At 51.3% G+C, this 22,815-nt stretch overlaps 1 protein-coding gene across 1 annotated transcript in view; it reads right to left on the bottom strand.

The window, feature by feature from the left end:
* Positions 1-22,158, bottom strand: part of LOC139242653 (potassium/sodium hyperpolarization-activated cyclic nucleotide-gated channel 3-like) — a gene marked incomplete at its 3' end in the record, with an annotated part of 43,041 nt that extends 20,883 nt beyond the window's left edge. The window contains exon 1 of the mRNA XM_070870456.1: positions 22,105-22,158. The remainder of the gene's footprint in view (positions 1-22,104) is intronic.
* Between the last annotated feature and the right edge of the window lie 657 nt (positions 22,159-22,815).

Genomic DNA, 22,815 nt, shown 5'->3' with positions numbered 1-22,815 from the left:
TTTAAGGAGGCCTCACAGGTTGGAGACACACTCTGGAGACCTGCAATAAAAGACTAAGGTCCCATTTTACTTTGAGCTCATAGTGTTCAGTCTGACTCTTTCTCCATACACAACAGAGAGATTACGAAATGCTGCAGTACAGAGGTATCTGGGCATCCACATACACGGCACACACAAAGTTAGCGTGCAGCTACAGCAAGTAATTCGCACGGCGACGTTTCAATACGTTAAAGGCACTATCAAGATCTCCAATCTGCCACCAAGCTCATGGTCTACAGGGCTGTAGTGATACCCGCCCTCCTGTACGGGTCAGAGACATGGACCATGTACAGTAGACACCTCAAGTCGCTGGAGAAATAGCACCCATCGATGTCTCCGCAAGATCCTACAAATCCCCTGGGAGGACAGACGCACCAACGTTAGCGTCCTCGACCAGGCCAACATCCCCAGCATCGAAGCACTGACCACACTCGACCAGCTCCGCTGGGCAGGGCCACATTGTCCGCATGCCCGACACAAGACTCCCAAAGCAAGCGCTCTACTCGGAACTCCTTCACGGCAAACGGGCAGTGGAAACGTTACAGGGACACCCTCAAAGCCTCCCTGATAAAGTGCGACATCCCCACTGACACCTGGGAGTCCCTGGCCAAAGACCAGTCCGCCCTAAGTGGAGGAAGTGCATCCGGGAGGGCGCTGAGCACCTCGAGTCTCGATGTCGAGAGCATGCAGAAACCAAGCGCAGGCAGCGGAAGGAGCGTGCGGCAAACCAGTCCCACCCTCCCCTTCCCTCAACCACTGGCTGTCCCACCTGTGACAGGGTCTGTGGTTCTCGTATTGGACTGTTCAGCCACCTAAGGACTCATGCTAAGAGTGGAAGCAAGTCTTCCTCGATTCCGAGGGACTGCCTATGATGATGATGATAAATACAAGTTGTTCTCCTTGTCATTTAATCTCTCCTGCCTTCCACCCCGTCACAGACTTTAGTTCTTCACTATCCCCTCTCACTTTCACTGCCCCCGCCCTTGCTTAAAAATCTGTCACATCTCAAACTTTTTCAAGTTCTGAGGAAGGGTCACAAACCTGAACCGTTTACTCTCTTTCCCTGCACAGACGTTTCCTGTTTTTATTCAGGCATAGCGCGGGGTTACAATCAGAGAACATTTACAGCGCAGAACGAGGCCCATTCGGCCCATCGTATCCCGTGCCGGCCGACAAAGAGCCACCCAGCCTAATCCCACTTTCCAACTCTCGGTCCGTAGCCCTGTAGGTTACGGCACTTCAAATGTAACGCCCCTATTTAAAAAAGGAGGCAGACAAAAAAGCAGGAAACTATAGACCAGTTAGCCTAACGTCTGTGGTTGGGAAAATGTTGGAGTCGATTATTAAGGAAGCAGTAGCAGGACATTTGGAAAAGCAAAATTGGGTTAGGCAGAGTCAGCATGGATTTATGAAGGGAAATCATGTTTGACAAATTTGCTGGAATTCTTTGAGGATGTAATGAACAGGGTGGATAAAGGGGAACCAGTGGATGTGGTGTATTTAGACTTCCAGAAGGCATTTGACAAGGTGCCACATAAAAGGTTACTGCACAAGATAAAAGTTCAGGCAGTGAGTTCCAGACCCCCACCACCCTCTGGGTGAAGAAATTTCCCCTCAAATCCCTCTAAACCTCCCCCCAATTATTTTCAATCTGTGCCCCCTGGTTGTTGATGCCTCTGCCAAGTGAAACACATCCTTCCTATCCACTCCATCCAGGCCCCTCATCATTTTATACACCTCAATAAGGTCTCCCCTCGGCCTCCTCTGTTTCAAAGAAAACAACCCCAGCCTATCCAATCTTTCCTCAGCGCTAAAATTCTCCAGTCCTGGCAACTGAAAAGGGATTAAGGGGTTATGGGGAGCGGGCAGGGAAGTGGAACTGAGTCCATGATCGGATCAGCCATCGGAGCATCCAGTCGTGCCCCGGTTACTGCCCCCAAGGGAAGCGGAGTGTGGGAAATTACACTCCGCTTCAATTGAGGGGTGGTCAGGCCAATTCTGCGGCGGGAGCAGGACTTCCACGCTGGAGGGCTAAAATTCCCGGCTGCAGAAGGTTGCTGCCCCCAAGATGGGAGCCTGTGCGGGGAGGCAGAGGGAAGTGGAGGGGAGACGGGGGCGGGGGATGGAGGGGAGAGTGGTGGAGGTGGGGGGTGGAGAAACCCAGGGCGGGGGACGGGAGGGGCCACATTGCAGCGGAGGTCTGGGGGGTGGCGAAGTGTGTAGGAGGGGCGGGCCTGGGGGCTCTGTGCCTCGGTGCGGGGAGTGTTCGGAGTGGGGTGGGCGGGTTGACTGCGCAGATGGCGGTTGGTGGATGTGGTGTGGTTGGCGTCGCGGGGGCCTTGGCTCCGGGGTGGCCGGGGCTGGGGGCTCGACATCCGGAATTTGGGAAGGATTCTGACGGGACGGGGCGGGTTGGGTGCGGGGGGGAGGGCATGGTCTTAGGATGGGGGGTAGGCTGTTTGGAGCTGGGATGGAGAGAGACTTCTTCACTCGGGGAGTTGTTGGCCTGTGGGGCTCCCTGCCACGGAGAGTTGTTGATGCCAGTTCATTGGATGTGTTCGGGAGGGAGTTGGATGTGGTCCTTGGGGTCGGGGGGGTGTGGAGGGGGCGTTGCTGGGGTGGGTGATCAGCCATGATCATAATGAATGGCGGTGCAGGCTCGAAGGGCCGAATGGCCTACTCCTGCACCTATTTTCGATGTTTCTATGATCGTATTAAATGGCGGAGCAGGCTCAAGGGGCCTATTCCTGCTCCTATTTCTTATGTTCTAACATCCTGGTGAGTCTCCTCTGCACCCTTTCCAATGCAATCACATCTTTCCCGTAACGTGGTGACCAGAACTGCACGCAGTACTCCAGCTGTGGCCTAACCAGTGTTTTATACAGTTCGAGCATAACCCTCCCTGCTCTTGTATTCTACGCCTGGGCTGATAAAGGCAAGTATTGCGTACGGCTTTGTGTGTGTGTGTGTGTGTAACAGGACTGCGTGTGAGGAGTGTCGACAGACAGGCAGTTACAGGCGGAACTGTGTCTGTGTGTCAATGCGGGAGGGAATGTTTAATCTCCGTTCCTGGACTGGGCAGCATCTAGACATAGACTGTGCAGTGTCTGCCTCGCTATTCCAGTCTCTCGGGGAGACAGAAGTTACTGTCTGACCTGGAACCGTCACCATAAACAACTCGGAACAAGGATTTCTTTGAAAAAAGCAATTCCCTGGCAAGGTTCCTGATGAAGGATACCCTACTTCCCTCTCCGCAGGTGCAGTGTATTTGCTTCGTGAGTTCTTTGCTGAAGAAGTCATATTAAGAACTGGTTGGTTTATGAGCAAAAGGTTTAACAATCACACCGCACATTATCGGTTCATCCACCAGGCTCACAACCACCTGCCCCATCGTGGATCCCCCGAACCCAACTGGCCGGGGTTTTATTGAGGCTTGTGAATATCACGTGACTGGCTAAGCCACTCCCACTCAACAGCTCTACAACTATTTTGGTAGAACGCTAGTTCAAGTGCCCCCCCCCCTCTTTTGTAAGGGCCCAAAAAACGCCACAAGTTAACTAACGAACACCTTGACAAATCAAAATCAAATTAAAATTCGGTTGCCGGGAGTGATGATGCACTCCAGTCCCTCCGGCGCCCACCTCTCGCGGAAGGCCGCGAGCGTACCGGTGGACACCGCCTGCTCCATCTCCAGGGACACCCTGGCTCGGATGTAACCGCGGAAGAGAGGCAGGCAGTCGGGCTGAACGACCCCCTCGACCGCCCGCTGCCTGGACCAGCTGATGGCCCCCTTGGCCATGCCCAAGAGCAGGCCTACGAGGAGGCCTTCCTGCTCCCCTCTGCACAGGGTGCCCAAAGATCAGGAGTGTGGGACTGAAGTGCAACCAGAATTTGAGGAGCAGCCCCTTCAGGTAATAGAACAGGGGCTGCAACCTCGCACATTCCATAAAAACATGGAACACGGAATCCTCCAGACCGCAGAAAATGCAGGTCTGGGAGCCCGTGAACCGACTTAAAAATTTATTGCACGAGACTGCTCCATGCACCACCCTCCAGGCCAAGTCCCCGATAAACAGTGGGAGGATTCCCATGTAGAGAGCACTCCATCGGGGACCCCCGCCTCCTCCGGACGGCAAGATGGTGCGCCATGGCGTGTCCGGACGGCAGACGAGGATGGCAAGGTTGAGAGTGTGCAGGGGCAGCTCGGACAGGAAACCCCTCCGCGCAGAACTGAAAGGCACGGAGGGGATTTCCCCGAGGAGGCTCAAGTTGTGAGGCGTCGACTCCCGAGGGAGGTTCCGGGGCTTGGCTCCAATGAGGAATTCCGTCCGGACGGGTGTCAGTTCGGACGGTATCTCCCCACGTGCTTGAGCCTCCACGACACACCTAACGGAGTCAGGGCCCAGAGCTGTTTTTAGCGACTCGATGGCATTGGCCGCGCGGCGGACATTGGCCCAGTTTAGGCGTGTGCCAGCTCCTCAGGCGCCATCCAGCCCGCTCCTCCGCCATCGAGCAGGTCCCTGACCCTGGTCACCTCGCCAGCCACAACCCTCTTGTCCGCCTGCCCCCTAAAACCGCGGTCGTGGAGGTATGGATTCCCCGAGCAGCGGCTCCTGCAGGACAGCCGCCACTCCAGACAGGGGAGAGCTGCGCTTGGTGGCGACTCTGTTCCAGACCCTGATGAGTAAAAGACAGGCAGACCCCGCATGGTGGTCCTGACGCCCCACAGGCTCACAAACAGGAGCTGTATGTCATAATTGTACCCCAGTGAGAGTCAGCACCTTAGGGGAGGAGGGGTGAATATAGACCTCACTGAGGGAACGCCGCACTGTCGAAGGGGCAGTACTGAGGGAGTGCCGCACTGTCGAAGGGGCAGTACTGAGGGAGCGCCGCACTGTTGGAGGGGCAGTACTGAGGGAGCGCCGCACTGTCGAAGGGGCAGTACTGAGGGAGCGCCGCACTGTTGGAGGGGCAGTACTGAGGGAGCGGCGCACTGCGCTGTCGGAGGGACGGTACTGAGGGAGCGCCACACTGTCGGAGGGGCAGTACTGAGGGAGCGCCGCACTGTCCGAGGGGCGGTACTGAGGGAGCGCCGCACTGTCGGAGCGGCGGTACTGAGGGAGCGCCGCACTGTCGGAGGGGCGGTACTGAGGGAGCGCCGCACTGTCGGTACTGAGGGAGCGCCGCACTGTCGGAGGGGCAGTACTGAGGGAGCGCCGCACTGTCGGAGGGGCAGTACTGAGGGAGCGCCGCACTGTCGGAGGGGCGGTACTGAGGGAGCGCCGCAATGTCGGAGGGGCCGTACTGAGCGAGCGCCGCACTGTCGGAGGGGCAGTGCTGTGTTGGTGAGTGATGTCCCTGTACTTGAGAGAATGAGGCAGATATCGAGATCCTTGCAGCACAAAATGGAAATAGATCCTCTAACCAACAAAAGCTAGGAGGGAGATTGCATCTGTCTGAATATCCTGATGAGCGGCTGAGGGAGCATAAAAAGACTGAAAAACCCTCCCACACACTGGAGCAAAACGGTGGCTGTAGAATTATTGGCTGGCGCAGTTAGTTGTCGTGGGAATGTATTGATTCAAGTGCACCTAATGGTATCATAATACTGCACACATGCGATCCCTAGATACCATAATCAATATCTGCGAGTTAAATTCAAGTTTGAACCGTCCCTGAAGGCATCTACTCCAGTTCAGTAAGGCAGCTTGGCTCAGTACTGAGGGAGCGCCGCACTGTCGGAGGGGCAGTACTGAGGGAGCGCCGCACTGTCGGAGGGGCGGTACTGAGGGAGCGCCGCACTGTCGGAGGGGCGGTACTGAGGGAGCGCCGCACTGTCGGAGGGGCGGTACTGAGGGAGCGCCGCACTGTCGGAGGGGCGGTACTGAGGGAGCGCCGCACTGTCGGAGGGGCGGTACTGAGGGAGCGCCGCACTGTCGGAGGGGCGGCACTGAGGGAGCGCCGCACTGTCAGAGGGGCGGTACTGAGAGAGCGCCGCACTGTCGGAGGGGCAGTATGAGGGAGCGCTGCACTGTCGGAGGGGCGGCACTGAGGGAGTGCCGCACTCAGTTTTATGTTCCGACCTTCCCCAGATGTACGGCTTGCTATGGCGCTTCCTCCCACAAACGTCCAGCTCGCTCAACGAACCGATTGAAGCTGCAACTCACAATCAAATGTACCCTCTGTACCCGCAATATGACAGGCTGAAGATTCACCAGTAAACCCTGTCACTACATCTCACAAGGACACTCACCGATACAATTCCTGGCCTGGTCCTCAGTAACATTCAAGCAAATCATCATCATCATCATAGGCAGTCCCTCGGAATTGAGGAAGACTTGCCTCCACTCCCAAAGTGAGTTCTTTGATGGCTGAACAGTCCGATACGAGAGCCACAGACCCTGTTACAGGTGGGACAGACATTCGTCGAGGGAAGGGGTGGGTGGGTGAGCTCAGCGCCCTCCCGGATGCACTTTCTCCACCTCGGGTGGTCTTCGGCCAGGGTCTCCCAGGTGTCAGTGGTGATGTCGCACTTTACCAGGGAGGCTTTGAGGGTGTCCTTGTAACGTTTCCGCTGCCCACCTTTGGCTCGTTTACCATGAAGGAGCTCCGCATAAAGCATTTGCTTAGGGAGTCTTGTGTCAGGCATGCGAACTATGTGGCCTGCCCGGCGAAGCTGATCGAGTGTGGTCAGTGCTTCGATGCTGGGGATGTTGGCCTGGTCGAGGACGATAACGTTGGTGCGTCTGTCCTCCCAGGGGATTTGCAAGATCTTGCGGAGACAGCGTTGGTGATATATCTCCAGCGACTTGAGGTGCCTTTTATACATTGTCCATGCCTCAGATCCATACAGGAGGGCGGGTATTACTACAGTCCTGTAGACCATGAGCTTGGTGGTAGGTTTGAGGGCCTGGTCTCCAAACACTCTTTTCCTCAGGCAGCCGAAGGCTGCACTGGCGCACTGGAGGCGGTGTTGAATCTCCGCATCAATGTCTGCCTTTGTTGATAAGAGGCTCCCGTGATATGGGAAATAGTCCATGATGTCCAGGGCCGTGGCGTGAAGCTTGATGACTGGGGGACAGTGCTGTGTGGCGGGGGCAGGCTGGTGGAGGACCTTTGTCTTACGGATGTTAAGTGTTAGGCCCATGCTTTCATGTGCCGCATGTCATCTATATCGAACAGACGCCTTTAAACCCTGACTCCGCTCTCCAGTGCCAATCCTGACTCACAATGCGTGCCTGTTTCCCGAAGAGGCAGGGGGCCGGCGGGGGGGCATGTTGCAAAGCACCAAGGGAACACACAGACACACCTAAAACACAGGAACATAAGAAATAGGAGCAGGAGTCGGCCATTCGGCCCCTCGAGCCTGCTCCGCCATTCAATCAGATCACGGCTGATCTTCGACCTCAACTCCACTTTCTCCGCCCAATCCTTCGATTCCCTTATTATCCAAAAATCTATCAATCTCGGCCTTGAATATACTCAACGACTGAGCCTCCACAGCCCTCTGGGGCAGAGAATTCCAAAGATTCACCACCCCCTGAGTGAAGAAATTCCTCTTCATCTCAGTCCTAAATGGCCGAGCCCTTATCCTGTGACCCCTGATTCTAGACTCCCCAGCCCGGGAGAAACACCCTCCCTGCATCTACTCTGTAAGAATTCTGTATGTTTCAATGAGATCCCCTCTCATTCTTCTAAACTCTAGAGAATCTCGGCCGCGTCTACTCTACTCAATCTCTCCTCAGAGGACAATCCCCCCCCATCCCAGGAATCAGTCTGGTGAACCTTCGCTGCACTCCCTCAATGGCAAGTATATCCTTCCCTAGGTAAGGAGACCCAAACTGTGCACAATACTCCAGGTGTGGTCTCACCAGGACCCTGTATAATTTACTCTTATACTCAAATCCTCCTGTAACAAAGGCCAACATTCCATTTGTTTCTGCCCGGTAACAGAGAGGAAAAGGCAGTTGTGACGATGTGCATGGGATATCCGCTCACTTCTAAGCTCACAGCAGCCGACAATGTTTTCGGTACGTAAGGAGCCCTCGAGAATCAATTACTGAAATACCCGACCCGGAGCAGGAATGAACGTGTCACTGGGACTGGAAATACAGAGTGACAAGGCACTGCGTTCCAATAATATCCCTCAGCGCACCGAGCAGGTAAAGGCTTAATGCTCAGACAGTCACAGCCAACGCTTGAGGCCCCGACAATTCCTATCCCACTATTTCAATTGCAGTCTGAACTTCAATTATTGAAATGGAAAGTATTAAAATTTCACGGAAGTGTATCATCAATTGAAATGAACATTTAAATTAATCCATACAGTATAACTTCACTGTAATGAAACTCTCGGTTTAATGATCCCAGTGGTGAGATACTGGCTTCAGCAGGAGGGGAAATATTAGAATCTATTAATAGGGACGTGGTAACAGGCTATTTAGAAACCATAACATGATTAGGCAAAGTCAGCACGGATTTATGAAAGGGAAATCGCGTCTTGACAAATCTGTCCGAGTGTCTTGAGGATGTAACCAGCAGGGTGGATAAGGGGGAACCAGTGGATGTGGTGTATTTGGATTTCCAGATTCAATCTATGTTAACAACTTGGAAGAAGGGACCGAGTGTAACGTTACCAAGTTTGCTGACGATACAAAGATGGGAGGAAAAGCAATGTGTGAGGAGGACACACAAAATCTGCAAAAGGACATAGACAGGCTAAGTGACTGGGCATAAATTTGGCAGATGGAATATAATGTTGGAAAGTGTGAGGTCATGCACTTTGGCAGAAACATAGAAAATAGGTGCAGGAGCAGGCCAGTCGGTCCTTCGAGCCTGCACCACCATTCAATATGATCATGGCTCATCATGCAACTTCAGTACCCCATTCCTGCTTTCTCTCCATACCCCTTGATCCCTTTAGCTGTAAAGGCCACATCTAACTCTCTTTTGAATATATCTAACGAACTGGCCTCAACAACTTCCTGCTCCTAATTCTTATGTTCTTATTAATAAGGTGCCACACAGGAGGTTATTACACAAAATTAGGGCTCATGGGATTGGGGGTAATACATTAACGTGGACAGCGGATTGGCTAACTGACAGAAAACTGAGAGTAGGAATAAACGCGTCATTTTCAGATTACATAAGTATTAGGAGCAGGAGTCGGCCATTTGGCCCCTCGAGACTGCTCCGTCATTCAATAAGATCATGGCTGATCTGATCCTGGCCTCAGCTCCACTTGCCCGCCCGCTCCCCATAACCCTTGACTCCCTTATCACTCAAAAATCTGTCAATCTCCACCTTAAATATATTCAGTGACCCAGCCTCCACAGCTCTCTAAGGTAGAGAATTCCAGGGTTGGCACAGTGTAACTTGTGGGCTGCCTGGGCCTCAGCTATTCACAATCTATATCAATGATTGGGATGAGGTGACCAAATGTAATATATCCAGGTTTGCTGATGATACAAAGCTCGCTGGGAATGTAAGTTGTGAGGAGGATGCAAAGAGGCTTCAGGGGGATAGAGACAGGCTAAGTGAGTGGGCAAGAACATGGCAAATGGAATATAATGTGGAGAAATGTGAAGTTATCCACTTTGGTAAGAAAAATAGAAAAGCAGAGTAGTTTTTAAATGGTGAGAGATTGTGAAATGTCGGTGTTCAGAGGGACCTGGGTGTCCTTGTACACGAATCACTGAAAGTTAACATGCAGGTACAGCAAGTAATTAAGAAAGCAAATACTATGTTGGCCTTTATTAAAAGAGGATTTGAGTATAAGAGTAAGGACGTTTTACACCAATTATATCGGGCTCTGGTGAGACCGCACCTGGAGTATTGTGTACATTTTTGGTCTCCTTATCTAAGGAAGGATATACTTGCCATAGGGGGAGTGCAGCGAAGATTCACCAGACTGATTCCTGGGATGGGGGGATTGTCCTATGAGGAGAGATTGAGTAGACTAGGCCGATATTCTAAAGTTTAGAAGAATGAGAGGTGATCTGATTGAAACATATAAAATTCTTACAGGGATTGACAGGGTCGATGCAGGGAGGATGTTTCCCCCGGGCTGGGGAGTCTAGAACCAGGGGTCACACAGTCTCAGGATAAGGGCTCGGCCATTGAGGACTGAGATAAGGAGGAATTTCTTCACTCAGAGGGTGGTGAATCTTTGGACTTCTCTGCCCCAGAGGGATGTGGAGGCTCAGTCGTTGAGTATATTCAAGACAGAGATCGATAGATTTTTGGACACAAAAGAAATCAAGGGATGTGGCAATCGGGTGGGAAAGTGGAGTTGAGGTCGAAGATCAGCCATGATCTCATTGAATGGTGGAGCAGGCTCGAGGGGCCGAATGCTCCTAATGCTTATGTTCTTATTAAGAAGGTGCCACACAGGAGGTTATTACACAAAATTTGGGCTCATGGGATACATTAACCTGGACAGCGGATTGGCTAACTGACAGAAAACTGAGAGTAGGAATAAACGAGTCACTTTCAGGTTACATAAAAGCATAAGAAATAGGAGCAGGAGTTGGCCATTCGGCCCCTCGAGCCTGCTCCGCCATTTAATACGATCATGGCTGATCTGAGCATGGACTCAGCTCCATTTTCCTGCCCACTCCCCATAACCCTTTACTCCCTTATCGTTCAAAAATCTGTCCATCTCCACCTTAAATATATTCAATGACCCAGCCTCCACAGCTCTCTGGGGTAGAGAATTCCAGGGTTGGCACAGTGTAACTTGTGGGCTGGCTGGACCCCAGCTATTCACAATCTATATCAATGATTGGGATGAGGGGACCAAATGTAATATATCCAAGTTTGCTGATGATACAAAGCTAGGTGGGAAAGTAAGTTGTGAGGAGGATGCTTAGACTTTAAGGGGATATAGACAGGTTGAGTGAGTGGGCAAGAACGTGGCAAATGGAATATAATGTGAAGTTATCCACTTTGGTAGGAACAATAGAAAAGCAGAGTATTTTTTAAATGGTGAAAGATTGGGAAATGTCGGTGTTCAGAGGGACCTAGGTGTCCTTGTACACGGATCACAGAAAGTTAACATGCAGGTACAGCGAACAATCAGGAAAGCAAATGGTATGTTGGCCTTTATTACAGGAGGATTTGAGTATAAGAGTAAAGACGTCTTACTGCGATTATATAGGGCCCTGGTGAGACCACACCTGGAGTATTGTGCACAGTTTGGGTCTCCTTACCTAAGGAAGGATATACTTGCCATTGAGGGAGCACAACGAAGGTTCACTAGGCTGATTCCTGGGATGGGGGGGATTGTCCTATGAGGAGAGATTGAGTAGACTAGGCCGATATTCTCTAGAGTTTAGAAGAATGAGAGGTGATCTCATTGAAACATATAAATTTCTTACAGGGCTCGACAGGGTAAACATAGAAAATAGGTGCAGGAGTAGGCCATTCGGCCCTTCGAGCCTGCACCACCATTCAATATGATCATGGCTGATCATGCAACTTCAGTACCCCATTCTTGCTTTCTCTCCATACCCCTCGATCCCTTTAGCCGTAAGGGCCATATCTAACTCACTTTTGAATATATCTAACGAACTGACCTCAACAACTTTCTGTAGTAGAGAATTCCACAGGTTCACAATTCTCTGAGTGAAGAAGTTTCTCCTCATCTCGGTCCTAAATGGCTTACGCCTTATCCTTAGACTGTGACCCCTGGTTCTGGACTTCCCCAACATTGGGAACATTCTTCCTGCATCTAACCTGTCCAATCCCATCAGAATTATATATGTTTCTATAAGATCCCCTCTCATCCTTCTAAATTCCAGTAAATATAAGCCTAGTTGATCCAGTCTTTCTTCATATGCAGGGATGCAGGGAGGATGTTTCCCCCGGGCTGGGGAGTCTAGAACCAGGGGTCACACAGTCTCAGGATAAGGGGTCCGCCATTTAGGATTGAGATGAGGAGGAATTTCTTCACTCAGGGGGTGGTGAATCTTTGGAATTCTCTGCCCCAGAGGGCTGTGGAGGCTCAGTCGTTGAGTATATTCAAGGCTGAGATCGAGAGATTTTTGGACACAAAAGAAATCAAGGAATATGGGGATCGGGCGGGAAGGTGGAGTTGAGGTCGAAGATCAGCTGTGATCTTTTGAATGGTGCAGCAGGCTCGAGGGGCCGAATGGCTGACTCCTGCTCCTAATTCTTATGTTCTTCAAATACAAGTTTTTCTTTAGAAAGACTGGAGAAGCTGGGGTTGTTCTCCTTGGAGCAGAGAAGGCTAAGGGGAGATTTGATAGAGGTGTTCAAAACCTTGAAGGGTTTTGATCGAGTGGATCGGGAGAAACTGTTCCCAGGGGCAGGAGGGTCACAGATTGACGATAATCAGTGATGGAATCAGAGGGGGAGATGGGGAGAATATTTTACGCAGTGAGTTGTTGTGATCGGGAACGTGCTGCCTGAAAGGGCGGTGGGAGCAGATTCAATTGTGACTTTCAAACGGGAATCAGATAAATACTTAACGGGGAGAAATTGCAGGGCTGCAGGAAAATTGTTGGGTTAAATAGTCTCCTTCTGTGCTATACCATTCTATGTGTAACGTACGCACCGGTGAGTATGCTCACAGGTTGGTAGAGCTGTTGAGTTGGGAGGGGCTTAGCTAGTCACGTGATGTTCGCAAGACTCAATAAGATCCCGGCCAGTTGGGTTCAGGGGATCTACGATGGGGCAGGTGGATGAACTGGTAACGTGTCGTGTGATTGTTAAACCTTTGCTATTAAGAACTAGTTAGTTTATGAACAATGTGTTGCTATGAATTCTTAAGCAATGAACCCAGGAAGCAAAGACATTACACTATGATTCCATGATTCTAAATCAGCTTGACTACAATGAACAATTTAACAGGATCAACTTGGTAGAATGATGTCCCTGCCCTGGACCCATGACCTACATCCTGGGGTCACCATTGACCAGAAACTGGGCCAGCCACATAAATGCCGTGGCTGTTAGAGCAAGTCTGTTGTTCACGTCCTGACTCATCAAAACCTACAGGGTACACAAAGCTCGACACCATCCAGGACAAAGCAGCCCGCTTGATCGGCACACTACCCACCACTTTCAGCATTCACTCCCTTCACCACCAGCGCACCGTGGCTGCAGTGTGCACCATCTACAAGATGCACTGCAGCAACTCGCCAAGGCTTCTTCGGCAGCACCTCCCAAACCCACAGAAAGTTGTTGAGGCCAATTCACTAAATATATTCAAAAGGGAGTTAGATGAAGTCCTTACTACTAGGGGGATCAAGGGGTATGGCGAGAAAGCAGGAAGGGGGTACTGAAGTTGCATGTTCAGCCATGAACTCATTGAATGGCGGTGCAGGCTAGAAGGGCCGAATGGCCTACTCCTGCACCTATTTTTCTATGTTTCTATGTAACCCGTGACCTCTACCGCCTAGAAGGACAAGGGCAGCAGGCGCATGGGAACACCACCACCTCCATGTTCCCTTCCATTCACACACCATCCCGACTTGGAAATATATCGGCCGTTCCTTCATCGTCGCTGGGTCACAATCCTGGAACTCCCTCCCTAACAGCACTGTGGGAGCACCTTCACCACACGGACTGCAGCGGTTCAAGGCGGCGGCTCACCACCACCTTCTCAAGGGGCAATTAGGGATGGGCAATAAATGCCGGGCCTTGCCAGTGACACCCACATCCCGAAAATGAATTTTTAAAATTGACGCATATAAATGTACACACATCCTGCACACAAACACCTCATGCCCCATTCACGCACAAACCCACATACATCGCACATATATTCACACACAAACTAACAGAGACTGGCCCAAACACACTGGTGATCACACACAGACTGATGCACACCTGTATACACACATACTCACAATCTCACACTCATACAGTCCCATACACATCGTCTCACGTACCCATACATACACACAGTCACTCATGTGGCCTACTCCTGCTCCTGCGTCTTATGTTCATACACGCACAATCACACACATGCTCAGTCCTACAACCACATTCTCACTCACCCACACACAGTCTCTCACACACACATACACTCTCACACTCACAAGTCTCTCACATATACACACTCTCACATAGGCATTCTCTCACTCACACACATGCTCAGTCCTACATCCACATTCTCATACTCACCCACAAAGTCTCTCGCACACATACACTCAGTCTCTCACACACACACAGTCTCACATTCACTCACACCCACAGTCTCTCACACACACACACAATCTCACATATACAGTCTCACACACAATCTCACATATATACAGTCTCACACACACACATTTACACCAACACACAATCTCACACACACTCACACAATCTCTCTCACACATGGTCACATTCACTCACACCCACAGTCTCACTCACACAATCTCACATGCACTCACACACACACATATATACACATACTCTCACACACAGTCACACCCACACTCTCTCTCACACACTCACTCACATACACACACACTCTCTCTCACACACTCAATCTCATACACACACTCACTATCACACACACCCACCATTACAGTCTCATTCTCACACGCCCCTTGTTGGATTCTTGGGCATTCGATACCTGTAGCTTGCCCAAGGCTGTCTGACATTGGCTCTCTCCCTGTCCCCCGCCCCCCAGCCCACACACACACCCCTCTCTCCCTTTACCTGAAGTCGCTGTAGGGGTGAATGATCCAAAACCCTGCAGATTTAACCCTCTCCTGCTCGATCTCCACCGCCTTGTGGCTGCCGAACATGCGGAGGGAGAATTTGTTGACTCCGGGCTGGAGCATGGAGCTGAACTGCCTCTGCAGGAAGGTGCTGCCGGACAGGGCCAGGTCCTGGTCCTCGGGCAGGATCTGCTCCGAGGACCCCGCGGCCTTCTTGGCGAAGGCCACCGTCTTGAGCGGGCAGGGGGGCGCGTCTTTGTGCGGGGAGGCGGGCGGCGGCTTGTACCGGGGGCGAGGGCTCCCAATGCCGATCTGCTGGGCCGCCCCATCGCCCACACGCTGCTTGTCCTCCATCTCCCAGTCCCGGGGGCTCCGGCCCAGCGAGCCCACGCTGCCCTTCCCCTTCCTGCCGTTTCTGGCCGACATCCCCTCCTTCCCTCCCTCCTTCCCCGCCGGCTCCAGGATACTGGTCCTTCGCTCCATCCGAAGAGAGAGGGAGAGAAAGCTCTCCTGTTTTGTTGCTCTCCTCCCTCTCTTCTTCCCCTCTTTCGCTCCCCTCTCTCTCCTTTCTCCCCCTCTCTCCCTCCTTCGTTGACCTCTTTCTCTCTCCTTTTTCTCTTCCTTCCTCCTCTCCTTTTATTTCTCCTTCCTGCCTTCCCTCTCTTTCTCTCGACCTCTCTCCTTCCTTTCCTCTCTCCCCCTCCCCTACCTTTCTCTCTCCTTCCCTCTCTCCCTTCCTCCTCCTCCTTCCCTCTCCTTTTCTCTGCCTACCTTTCTCTCTCCTGCTCTCTTTCCCTCCTTCCCTCTCCCTTTCTCTGCCTACCCCTTTCTCCCTATCTTTCTCTCTGCCTACTCTCTCCCTCCTTCCCTCTCTCTCGCCTTCCCTCTCCCTTTCTCTCCTTCCCTCAGCGGTTGAACCAGCACCAGGGGAGGTCTCCCTGCGAGCGCCCCAGTGTCCAGGCCATGGTGCTGAGCCGGAGAGAGGAGGGTGTGGGGCAGGCGGAGGGGGGCAGACAGCCGGGTTCCAGGAGTGGGGTTCGGGCTAAGAGCTGAGGCGGCCCCGGGACAGGCGGTGCTTTCAGCACCTGGGGCACTGGACAGCGGCCGGGCGACGTTGCTGGGACCGGGGCCGGGGCCGGAGCTGTCCCTGGTGCTGGACCTGGAGCAGGTTCTGGGGACTGTCAGTCCGCTCCATACACACAGCCCCAGCCAGCAGAGGCTGCCGCATAGTCCATCAGCTGACTGTCTGGCTCCCCGGCAGGGAAAGGTGTCGCCCACCCGCGTCTCGGTGCGTTTATTGCAAGGGCACTGATTTCAAACCATCGTGTGCGTGAGTGTGTGTGTCTGTGAGTGAGAGTATGAGTGTGTGTGTGTGTGAGTGAGTGCGTGTGAGTGTTAGTGTGTATGAGTGTGGGTATGTGTGTGTGAGAGTGAGTGAGTGAGTGAATGAATGCGTGTGAGTGGGTGAGTGTTAGTGTGTATGAGTGTGTGTGTGAGAGTGGTATATGTGTGAGTGTGGGTATGTCAGTGTGAGTGAGTGTGCGTGTGAGTGTGTGTGTGAGTGAGTGAGTGTGTGAGTAGTAGTGTGGGTGAGTATGTGTGTCAGTGTGAGAGTGTGTGTAAGTGTGAGTCTGTTATGCAAGTATGCATGTGTATATGTGTCAGTGAGTGTGAGTGTGTGTCTGTATATATGTGTGTGTGTATATTTAAAAAAAATATTCTCAGGATATGGGCGTCGCTGGCAAGGCTGGCATTTATTGCCTGTCCCTAATTGCCCCTTGAGAAGGTGGTGGTGAGCCGCCTTCTTGAACCGCTGCAGTCCGTGTGGTGAAGGTGCTCCCACAGTGCTGTTAGGGAGGGAGTTCCAGGATTGTGACCCAGCGACGATGAAGGAACGGCCGATATATTTCCAAGTCGGGATGGTGCGTGACTGGGAGGGGAACGTGGAGGTGGTGGTGTTCCCAGGCGCCTGCTGCCCTTGTCCTTCTAGGCGGTAGAGGTCGCGGGTTTGGGAGTTGCTGCAGTGCATATTGTAGATGGTACACACTGCAGCCATGGTGCGCCGGTGGTGGAGGGAGTGAATGTTGAAGGTGGTGGGTAGCGTGCCGATCAAGCGGTCTGCTTTGTCCTGGATGGTGTCGAGCTTCTCGAGTGTTGTTGGAGCTGCAACTCATCCAGGCAAGTGGAGAGTGTTCCATCACACTCTTGACTTGTGCCTTGTAGATGGTGGAAAGGCTTTGGGGAGTCAGGAGGTGAGACACTCGCCGTAGAATACCCAGCCTCTGACCCGCTCTTGTTGCCACAGTATTTATGTGGCTGGTCCAGTTAAGTTTCTGGTCAATAGTGACCCCCAGGATGTTGATGGTGGGGAATTTGGTGATGGTAATGCCGTAGAATGTCAAGGGGAGGTGGTTAGACTCTCGCTTGTTGGAGATGGTCATTGCCTGGCACTTGTGGTGCGAATGTTACTTGCCACTTATCAGCCCAAGCCTGAATGTTGTCCAGGTCTTGCTGCATGCGGGCACGGACTGCTCCATTATCTGAGGAGTTGCGAATGGAACTGAACACTGCAGTCATCAGCAATCATCCCCATTTCTGACCTTATGATGGAGGGAAGGTCACTGATGAAGCAGCTGGAGATGGTTGGGCCTAGGACACTGCCCTGAGGAACTCCTGCAGCGATGTCCTGGGGCTGAGATGGCTGACCTCCAACCACCACAACCATCTTCCTTTGTGCTGGGTATTACTCCAGTCAGTGGAGAATTTTCCCCGATTCCCATTGACTTCAGTTTTACTGGGGCTCCTTGATGCCACACTCGATCAAATGCTGCCTTGATGTCGAGGGCAGTTACTCTCACCACACCTCTGGAATTCAGCCCTTTTATCCATGTTTGGACCAAGGCTGTAATGAGGTCTGGAGGCGAGTGGTCCTGGCGGAACCCAAACTAGGCCTCAGTGAGCATATTATTGGTGAGTAAGTGCCGCTGGATAGCACTGTCGACAACACCTTCCATCACTGTGCTGATGATTGAGAGTAGACTAATGGGGTGGTTGTTATATATGTAAACTTGTATATACCTTGTCTAGCCACCAGAGGGCTCATCCCCTGGAGTCCCAGGGGATCCCATAATCCCTTTGGAAGCACAGGTATTTAAGGAGGCCTCACAGGCTGGAGACCTGCAATAAAAGACTATGGTCACACTTTACTTTGAGCTCACAGTGTCCAGTCAGACTCTTTATTCATACATAATAACTGGCGACAAGATACAGATGACGAACCTAACGATGCAGAGAACAGTGGGCATCCTGGAGAAATTTTCAGAGGGAGATGATTGGGAAACCTTTGTGGAGTTACTCGACCAATATTTCGTGGCCAACGAGCTAGATGGGGAAGAGAGCGCTGCCAAACGCAGGGCGATTCTCCTCACCGTCTGCGGGGCACCAACGTATGGCCTCATGAAGAATCTGCTCACTCCAGTGAAACCCACAGAGAAATCGTACGATGATTTGTGCATACTGGGTCCGGGAGCATCTGAACCCGAAGGAATGCATTCTGACGGCGAGGCACCGGTTCTACATCTACAAAAGTTCTGAAGGCCAAGAAGTGGCGAGTTACGTCGCTGAGCTAAGATGCCTTGCAGGACATTGCGAATTTGAAGGACATTTCGAGCACATGCTCAGAGACTTTTTCATACTTGGCATTGGCCATGAAGTGATACTTCGCAAACTTTTGATTGTATAGACCCTAACCTTGAGTAAAGCCATAGCGATAGCCTAGGCGTTCATTGCCACCAGTGACAATACTAAGCAAATCTCTCAGCACACAAGTGCTGCTACAAGTACTGTGAACAAAGTGATGTTGTTTTCAAATCGCAACATACAGGGCAGGCCCTACATGCCTGCAGCTGCACGTCCGCAAATGTCTCAGAGTCCACCATCGAGGGTGATGAATGTAAGGCCATTAACACCTTGTTGGCGCTTCAGGGGTGATCATTGTTTCAATTCATGCTGTTTCAAAGGGTACGTTTGCAAGGGCTGTGGAACAATGGGACACCTCCTACGTATGTGCAGGCGAGCTGCAAACCTGGTTAATCCTGCAAACCACCATGTTGCAGAGAAGGACAGATCCACGGCGGATCACGAGAATCTCAGACCGAGGAGGCAGAGATATATGGGGTGCACACATTTACCACAATGTGTACCCCGATAATGCTGAAGGTTGAATTGAATGGACTCCCAGAGTCAATGGAGCTGGACACGGGCGCGAGCCAGTCCATTATGAGCAAAAAGACTTTCGATAAATTGTGGTGCAGCAAGGCCTCTGTGCCAGTCTTGACTCCATTCGCATGACTCTGAGAACTTACACAAACTGATTCCCGTAATCAGCAGTGCTACTGGAAATGTCCCCTACAACGGAGCGGTGCACAAGCTACCACTCTGGGTGGTACCGGGCGATGGTCCCACGCTGCTCTACAGGAGCTGGCTGGGAAAGATACGCTGGAACTGGGACGACGTCCGAGCGCTCTCTTCTGCTGACGACACTTCGTGTGCCCAGGTCTTAAACAAGTTCCCTTCGCTGTTCTAACCAGGCATCGGGAAGTTCCAAGGAGCAAAAGTGCAGATCCACCTAATTCCGGGGGCGCGACCCATCCATCACAAGGAGAGAGCAGTACTGTACATGATGAGAGAGAGGGTGGAGATCGAGCTAGACCGGCTGCAACGAGAGGGTGTCATTTTGCTGATCGAATTCAATGAGTGGGCCAGTCCGATTGTTCCAGTCCTCAAGGGAGATGGCACCGTCAGAATCTGTGGTGATTACAAAGTAACTATCAATCGTTTCTCCCTGCAGGACCAATACCCACTACCAAAGGCTGACGACCTTTTTGCTACGCTGGTGGGAGGAAAGACGTTCACGAAGCTGGACTTGACCTCGGCCTACATGACGCAGGAGCTGGAGGAATCAGCGATGGGCCAAACGGGCATCTGTTATAAATGGGTCTCTTCATTTATAACAGATGCCCGTATGGAATTTGATCAGCCGTGGCGATATTCCAGAGAAACATGGAAAGCTTACTGAAGTCCAGGATGACATTTTGTTTACAGGCCGGGACATGGTCAAGCATCTGCAGAACCTGGAGGAAGTTCTTAGTCGACTCAACCGCGTGGGGCTCAAGCTAGAACGCTCGAAGTGCATTTTCCTGGTGCCTGAAGTGGAGTTCCTGGGGAGAAGAATCACAGCGGACGGCATCAGGCCCACCGATTTGAAGACGGATGCAATCGAGAATGCACCGAGGCCACAGAACGTGACACTGCTGCGGTCGTTCTAGGACTCCTGAACTACTTTGCTAACTTCTTACCGGGTCTCAGCACACTATTAGAACCACTGCACACCTTACTGAGTAAAGGAGATGAATGTGTATGGGGCAAAAGCCAAGAAAATGCCTTTGTAAAAGCTAGAAAATTGTTAATACTCAAACAAATTGCCTGTGTTGTATGATTCATGTAAGCGTTTGGTACTAGCATGTGTTGCGTCGTCATATGGCGTCGAGTGTGTATTGCAACAAGGTAATGATTTTTGGAAATTGCAACCGGTTGCTTATGCATCCAGGAGTCTGTCTAAGGCTGAGAGAGCCTACAGCATGATTGAGAAAGAAGCGTTAGCGTGTATTTATGGGGTAAAGAAAATACATCAATATCTGTTTGGGCTCAAATTTGAATTGGAAACTGACCATAAGCCACTGATATCCCTTTTTTCCGAAAGTAAGGGGATAAATACAATTGCATCGGCCTGCATCCAGAGATGGTCGCTCACATTGTCCGCATACAACTACACCATCCGTCACAGGCCAGGCACAAAAAACTGTGCCGATGCTCTCAGTAGGCTGCCATTGCCCACCATGGGGGTGGAAATGGCACAGCCTGCAGATTTAGTCATGGTTATGGAAGCATTCGAGAGTGAGCAATCACCCATCACAGCCCGACAGATTAGAACATGGACGAGCCAGGAACCCTTACTGTCCCTAGTAAAAAATTGTGTGCTTCACGGGAGCAGGTCCAGTGTCCCAGTGGAAATGCAGGAAGAGATAAAGCTGTACAAACTGCGCAAAGATGAAATGTCTATACAGGCAGACTGCCTTCTATGGGGTAATTGGGTAGTGGTCCCCAAGAAGGGCAGGGACACTTTCATCAGTGATCTCCACAGTACTCACCCAGGCATCGTAATGATGAAAGCGATAGCCAAATCCCACGTGTGGTGGCCCAGTATCAATGCGGACTTAAGAGTCCTGCGTGCACAAATGTAACACATGCTTGCAGTTAAGCAATGCACCCAGGGAGGCGCCACTAAGTTTATGGTCTTGGCCCTCCAAACCGTGGTCCTGGGTCTGTGTCGACTATACAGGCCCGTTTTTGGGTAAAATGTTCCTTATGGTTGTAGATGCGTACTCCAAATGGATTGAATGTGAGATAATGTTGGCAATCATGTCTGTTGCCACCACTGAAAGCCTGCGGGCCATGTTTGCCACGCACGGACTGCCTGATGTCCTTGTGAGCAACAACGGGCCATGTTTCACCAGTGCCGAGTTCAAAGAGTTCATGACCTATAATAGGATCAAACATGTTACATCTGCCCCGTTCACACCAGCATCCAATGGTCAGGCAGAGAGAGCAGTGCAAACTATCAAACACGGCTTGAAGAGGGTAACTGAAGGCTCACTGCAGACTCGCCTATCCAGAGTCCTGCTTAGCTACCGCACGAGAACCCACTCGCTCACTGGGATTCCACCGGCTGAACTGCTCATGAAAAGGGCACTTAAAACAAGGCTTTCGTTAGTTCACCCTGATCTACATGAACAGGTAGAGAGCAGGCGGCATATCATGATAGCGCAAATGTGTCACGCAAAATTGAAATCAATGATCCTGTATTTGTGATGAATTATAGACAAGGTCCCAGGTGGCTTCCCGGTACTATTGTGGTCAAAGAGGGGAGCAGGGTGTTTCGGGTCCAACTTTCAAATGGACTCATTCACTGGAAACACTCGGACCAAATCAAACTGAGATTCACGGACTACCCTGAGCAACCCACCTTGGACCTTACCTTTTTTGATCCCCCAACATACACACCAGTGGCAACTGACACCGCGGTTGGCCATGAAGCAGAACCCATCACCCGCAGCAGGGCCCATCACACCAGGCAGCCCAGCAAGGCCAGCTGCACAGCAGCCCAGCGAGGGCCCAACAAACGATTCACCAAAACCAGCACTTGCACCGAGACGATCAACCAGGGAAAGAAAGTCCCCAGATCGACTCACCTTGTAAATAGTTACACTGTTGACTTTGGGGGAGGTGGGGGGGGGCGCTGTTGTTATATATGTAAACTTGTATATACCTTGTATAGCCACCAGAGGGCTCATCCCCTGAAGTCTCAAAGGTTGCCACAATCCCTTGGGAGCACATGTACTTAAGGAGGCCTCACAGGCTGGAGAGACACTCTGGAGACCTGCAATAAAAGACTAAGGTCACACTTTACTTTGAGCTCACAGTGTTCAGTCTGACTCTTTATTCATATATCATAGTGGTAATTGGTCAGATTGGATGTGTCCTGATTTTTGTGGACAGGACATACCTGGGCAGTTTCCCACATTGTCAGATAGATGCCAGTACTGCAGCTATACTGGAACAGCTTGGCTAGAGGTGCGGCTAGTTCTACAGCACAAGTCTTCAGCACAACAGCCGTGATATTGCCGGAGCACATAGCCTTTGCTGTATCGAGTGATATCACGTATATGTGTATATGTGTGTGTATAAGTGAGTGTGTATAAGTGACTTGGATGAAGGGACAGTGTGTAATGTAGCCAAGTTTGCTGATATTACAAAGATGGGTGGGAGAGCACAAAATCTGCAAAGGGATATAGACAGGCTAAGTGAGTGAGCAAAAATTTAGCAGATGGAGTATAATGTGGGAAAATGTGAAGTTATCCACTTTGGCAGAAATAATAGAAAAGCAAATTATAATTTAAATGGAGAAAAATTGCAAAGTGTTGCAGTACAAAGGGACCTTGTGCATGAAACACAAAATGTTAGTATGCAGATACAGCAA

This window comes from Pristiophorus japonicus, unplaced genomic scaffold (genome assembly GCF_044704955.1).
Source record: "Pristiophorus japonicus isolate sPriJap1 unplaced genomic scaffold, sPriJap1.hap1 HAP1_SCAFFOLD_1416, whole genome shotgun sequence".
NCBI classification, from domain to species: Eukaryota; Metazoa; Chordata; class Chondrichthyes; family Pristiophoridae; genus Pristiophorus; species Pristiophorus japonicus.
Note: the sequence above shows the minus strand (reverse complement) of the source record. Positions and strands in the feature narration are given on the sequence as shown.